At 35.6% G+C, this 6,363-nt stretch overlaps 1 non-coding gene across 1 annotated transcript; it reads left to right on the forward strand.

The window, feature by feature from the left end:
• The first annotated feature begins 264 nt into the window (after window positions 1-264).
• Window positions 265-371, forward strand: LOC128287090 (small nucleolar RNA R71). The gene has a single exon (XR_008277790.1). It is a non-coding gene; the product is annotated as a small nucleolar RNA R71 (small nucleolar RNA).
• The last annotated feature ends 5,992 nt before the right edge of the window (window positions 372-6,363 follow it).

The following is a 6,363-nucleotide window of genomic DNA, read 5'->3' on the forward strand; positions in this document are numbered from 1 at the left end:
AGAAAACCATCAATCTTTTTAGTTAAGAGTTCTACCTGATTAGAGAGCATGGTGACCGAATCGATGTTATAAATGCCGACTATTTTTGTTGGCTTTGTCCTCATGACTTGCCACTGATAGTTATTCAGTGACATCTCCTCTATAAACTTATAGGCATCTTCAGTTGTTTTATTATTGATAGTTCCGCCAGCAGCTACGTCAACCATTTGTCGAGTCGAAGGATTTAGGCCATTATGGAACGTTTGAACTTGTAGCCAAAGCGGTAACCCATGGTGATGACACCTTCTCAAAAGGTCCTTGTATCTTTCCCATGCATCGTAGGGTGTTTCTAAATCCATCTGTACAAAAGAAGAGATATCATTACGTAATTTAGCTATTTTAGCCGGCAGAAAATATTTTAGTAAAAAAATTTCGGTCATTTGTTCCCAGTAGTAATTGACCCTCGTGGTAACGAGTTCAACACTGTTTAGCTTTGCTCCTCAATGAAAAAGGGAATAACTGAAGACGAATGGCATCATCAGAGACACCATTAATTTTAAATGTATCGCATAGTTCTAAGAAGTTGGCTAAATGAGCGTTAGGATCCTCATCCTACAAACCATCAAACTGAACAAATTGCTGTATCATTTGAATAGTGTTAGGTTTTAATTCAAAAGTATTTGCAGCTACAGCAGGTCTAACTATGCTCGATTCGGTTCCTGTTAAAGAAAGTTTAGCATAATCAAACATAGTGCGTGGAGCAGGATTTTGATTAACCGCAATTGCAGGAGGTAGCTGATTACCTTGGTTTTTAGCCATCTTATCGGTTGGGGGTTGAGTATCGTCTTCTTGCTCATTTTCTGTGCATCTTAAGCGTCGTCTTATTTCTCTTTGATTTCTATGAACTGTACGATCGATTTCTTCATCAAAAAGTAATGGTCCTGACGGATTTCTTCTGGTCATAAACTATAAAAGCCTACCAGGAGAAGGAAAAAGTAAATTAATAAATAATAATAATAAATTAAAGTGCATGAAAAATAAATGGCTAAAGTAATAAAAATTGAGTTTTCCTAATATTTCAGTTCCCCGGCAACGGCACCAAAAACTTGATCACGAGATTTCGTGATAGGTTTTAAATATTTATAATTACTCGTTCTTGAACTAACTATTATCGTGATGTAGGCAAGTGTACCTATCAAACAGTAGTATAGTTTTAGCAAGACCGGATTGTCGAACCCAAAGGAACTAAAAGTACTAGTAATGACTATCTTTTTATTATCTAGCCTAAGAATAAAGAGGTTTTTGTTTTAACTAACTAATTATCTAAACTAAGAACGCACAGAGAATGGAATTGGGGAATTTCTTTCGGAAAAATCAATTGAATGAAGACAATACCTAAGGAAAAATCCACTTAGACTGTACTTGTTATTTTGGCTCCGAATCAGACGATTTATTCATTTAACTTGTTCCGTAGAGATCCCTAAGTTATGTTATTATCCCTATTCAAGACTAATAACATCTAATACCTAGATTGAATAACCGAGACTTTTCTCTAATTAACACTCTAGGGTTGCATTAACTCGATCTATGGATCCCCTTATTAGGTTTCACCCTAATCCGGCAAATTCTTGTCACCCTATGTCTAGGCGTGCAATCAACTCCGCTTAATTATGACAAATGTACTCTTAAACAGGGTCTATTCCTCCTCTGAATAAGAGCTTATCTTGAATCAGTATCCTGGGATATCAAAACAAGAATTAACAAAACATAATTAAGAACAAGTCAAATATTTATCATACAATTCAGAAAATAATAACAAGATTCATCTTAGGTTTCATTCCCCTTAGTTATTTAGGGGATTTAGTTCATAACTAAATAAGAAAACATCTCAGAATAATAAAGAATACAAAACATAAAGAAAACCCAAAACTCCTGAAGGGGAATTGAGGAGAGATCTTTAGTCTTGATGATGAATCCGACTTCTGAGATGAATCAATCAGCTTTCTTGGAGTAATTCCTTACCTCCTACTCTGTCCCCTTTCTTCCTTCTCTAGGGTGTATTTATATGCTTTGGAATGCCTAAAAGCCCTCAAAATTAGCCTTTTCCGAATTGGACTCAACTTGGGCTCGGCAGGGACCCGTGTGGGATTACTTCAAGCCGTGCTCAAGCCTGCCAAATTGACACGGTCGTGTGGTCTACCCGTGTGAGGAGGTCCAGGCCATGTTGATTTTGTACTTTGGCCCATTTTCTCCATTTTTGGCCCGTTTCTCGTTCCTTTCGCTCTCCTATGTTCTCCTAAGTGTAAAACATGGAATTAAAGCATTAGGAGCATCAAATTCACCAATTCTAATAGAAAATCATCCATAAAATGTGTTAAACATGGGATAAAAATATGTATAAATTACGGTTTATCACTAGCAGATCAATCTTTAGCATACCCCGAAGGAAAGATCTAGGATCTTTTGGTAAGAGTTGATAAATTTATTTTTCCTACTGATTTCATTATTCTAGATTTTGAAGTAGATAAGGAAGTGACAATTATCCTTGAAAGACCTTTCCTAGCCACGGGAAGAATGTTAATTGATGTGCAGAAAGGCGAATTCACCATGCGAGTTCAAGAAGATCAGGTAACTTTTAACATTCTTAAAGCGTTGAAATTTCCCGATCCAATAAAAGAGTGTTCAATTATGAAAGAGATAGAAACCTTGATTTCTATGGAAAACAATTTTGAAGAAGATCCATTGGAGAAAGCCCTAGGGTTTGACCCTTTGGAAGATGAAGAAAGTGAAGAAAACATGGTTCTGGTGGAAGCCAATCCGATAAATTTTATTCAACCCACATGGTTTGAACCATTGAAGTTGGAAGTTAGAGAATTTGTGCAACCCAAATTGTCAATCGAAGAACCACCTACACTCAAACTAAAGGTACTTCCTTCCCATTTGAATTACATTTATTTAGGTGACTGCTCCACTTTGGCTGTGATTATTTCAGTAGAACTGACAAAAGATTAAGAGGAGTAACTAATTTCTATTCTAAATAAATTTAAGAAAGCAATTGGTTGGACCATAGCTGATATTCAAGGTATAAGCCCTTCATTTTGCATGCACAAAATTATTCTAGAGGAAGGTGAAAAAGATCGAATTGATGTGCAAAGGAGGCTCAATCCTATTATGAAGGAAGTTGTGAGAAAGGAAGTGATCAATTGGCTAGATGCAAGAATCATCTATCCTATTTCAGATAGTTCTTGGGTAAGTCCAGTGCAGTGTGTGACGAAGAAAGGTGGAATTATGATTTTTGAGAATGACCGTAACGAATTGATCCCAACAAGAATTGTTACTGGTTGGAGAATTTGTGTTGACTACAGAAAGCTAAATAAAGCCACTCAGAAGGACCATTTTTCGTTGCCTTTTATAGATCAGATATTAGATCGACTGGTAGGTAATGAATTCTATGTTTTTTTATACGGTTATTCAGGATATAACTAAATAGTTGTAGCTCCGGAAGACCAACATAAAACAACTTTTACTTGTCCATATGGTATGTTTGCTTTTAGGCGAATGCCTTTTGGTTTATGTAGTGCACCTGCAACCTTTCAACGATGCATGATGGCAATATTCACTGATATGGTTGAAAATTTTGCTGAGGTTTTCATGGATGATTTTTCTATTTTTGGTAACACTTATGATATTTGTTTGAGTAATTTGGCTAAGCTACTGAAGAGATGCGAAGAGACGAATCTTGTCCTTAACTGGGAGAAATGCCATTTTATGGTTAAGGAAGGGATTGTCTTAGGACATAGAATTTCGAAGAAAGGAATTAAAGTCGACAAAGCAAAGGTGGACGTAATTGAAAGATTACTAGCCCCAATGAATGTGAAAGGAGTCAAAAGTTTCTTAGGCCATGCTGGTTTTTATCAAAGGTTTATCAAAGATTTTTCAAAAATTTCTAAACCGTTGTGTTTGTTGTTAGAGAAAGATGCAGTGTTTGATTTTAACAAATCATGTTTAGAAGCTTTTAAAGAGCTGAAAAAGCGGTTAATCTCAGCCCCAATAATCATTACAACCGATTGGAGCACACCTTTTGAGTTGATGTGTGATGCAAGGGATTATGCTGTTGGAGCTGTGATGGGTCAAAGAAAAAATAAAGTGTTCCACCCCATTTACTATGCAAGTAGAACCTTGACGGGAGCCCAACTCAATTATATGGTAACTAAAAAGGAACTATTTGCTATAGTTTTTGTTTTTGACAAATTCCGCTCATATCTTATAGGTACCAAAGTTACAGTATTTGCTAACCATAGGGCCATTAAATACTTGCTCACGAAGAAAGATGCAAAACCGAGGCTAATTCGTTGGATACTTTTACTCCAAGAATTTGACCTTGAGATTTAACACAGAAAAGGTGTTGAAAATCAAGTAGCTGATCATCTGTCAAGGTTGAAGCAAGATGAGGTAACTCGATCACATGTGCTTATCAACAAAAATTTCCCAGATAAGCAGTTATTTGAAGTAAGTCAAATTCATGAAACACTTTGGTTTGCTGATTTTGCCAATTATCTTACATGTGGAATAATTCCTTAAGAAATGACATACCAACAAAAGGAAGAAGCTCCGTCATGATAGTCGATATTATTTCTGGGAGGACCCGTTCTCATTTAAACAGTGTACAGGTAATATAATTTGAAAGTGTGTAGCTGAAAGTGAGATTGCTGAGATCTTATATGATTTCCATTCATCTCTAAGTGGGGACACTTTGGTGGTGCACGTACTGCAGCAAAGATTTTGCAAGTAGGTTTCTTTTGGCATACACTATTTAAAGATTCTTATGTGAAGAACTACGATAATTGTCAAAGAACCGAAAATATATCACGGAGGAATGAAATACCCTTAACAAATATTTTAGAGATTGAATTATTCGACGTATGGGGCATTGACTTCTTAGGACCATTTCCTTCTTCGTATGGAAACAAATACATCTTAGTTGCTGTGGATTATGTGTCCAAATGGGTTGAAGCTAATGTATACCCTACAAATAATGCTAAGGTAGTCATGTGATTCCTACATAAGCATGTGTTTACATGATTTGGGACACCAAAAGCTATTATTAGTGATGAAGGTTCTCACTTTGTGAAGAAATGGCTTAAGTGGTTGCTTGAAAAATATGATGTGAAGCATAAGATTTCTACTGCCTATCACCCTTAGTCTAATGAGCAAGTTGAAAGAGTGAACCGTGAAATCAAAGGTATCCTTGAAAAGGTAGTACACCCTAGCAAAAAAGATTGGTCTTGAAGTCTCGATAATGTATTATAGGCCCATCGAACAACATTTAAGACACTATTAGGAATGACTCCTTATCGATTGGTTTTTGTCATTTGCCATTAGAGTTGGAGAATAGAGCTCACTGGGCTTTGAAGAAGTTGAATTTTGATCTTAAGCAAGTCGATGAGAGAAAGATGTTACAACTGGATGAGTTGGAAGAGTTGTTTGCCTATGAGAATGCTAAAATGTGTAAAGAAAGATAAAAAAATATGGCATGATAGTCATATATGACCTCACGAGTTTAAAGAAGGCCAGAATGTTTTTTTGTTTAATTTAAGGATGAAGTTATTTCCTAGGAAGTTGAAATCCTGACGGAAAGGACCTTATACCATCTATCGAGTTTATCCTTATGGAGCTATTGAATTATACGACAATTACGGAGGTACGTTTAAAGTTAATGGTCAACGTCTCAAGCATTATTGGGATGGTGACGTTGAGCGAGTTGAATCCTCGTTCAAATTAACAGACCTTTGATTTTTTATGAACTAATTTTGTAAATAAATAAATAATTAGAATTTATTTTCTTAATTTAGTACATTTAATTAATTTTTTCTAAGGAGATTGGAACTTAAGTGGGACCGTTGTGACCCCTCCAATCTTTCTTGGGAATTAATTTAATGTAATTTGTTAAGAAGAAATTTTCTAATTAAGATTTAAAATGTTTTTTTAGTTTAATTTATTTTGTTTAATTTAAAATGTTTATATTAATAAAGGGGGTCAAATTTGGCCCAAGTACTATCAGTTTCTCTTTGTTGAATAAGTTTGTAAATATAGTCTGAATTTGAGGCCCAAGACAGCAGATAGGAGGGAAAAATCCACACCTATTGCTGCCACTTCCATTGCTTGCCAGCCAAGTAACCATAATGTAGCTAAATTTTTGCTACATGTTGCCCTAGTTTTCCCTATATACACCCTTCTTCATTCTACTAATTTTTATATCCCTTAAAGTAATTTGCTTAACCCTAAAAATCCCTAAACTTTCTTATTGTGCCACTAGCCTCAAAATCCCGAAAGAAACCCTTACTCCATTTCTTTTCTTTTGTCGAAACCACCTAGTGCCACCGT

This window comes from Gossypium arboreum, chromosome 13 (assembly GCF_025698485.1).
Source record: "Gossypium arboreum isolate Shixiya-1 chromosome 13, ASM2569848v2, whole genome shotgun sequence".
Lineage (NCBI taxonomy): Eukaryota > Viridiplantae > Streptophyta > Magnoliopsida > Malvales > Malvaceae > Gossypium > Gossypium arboreum.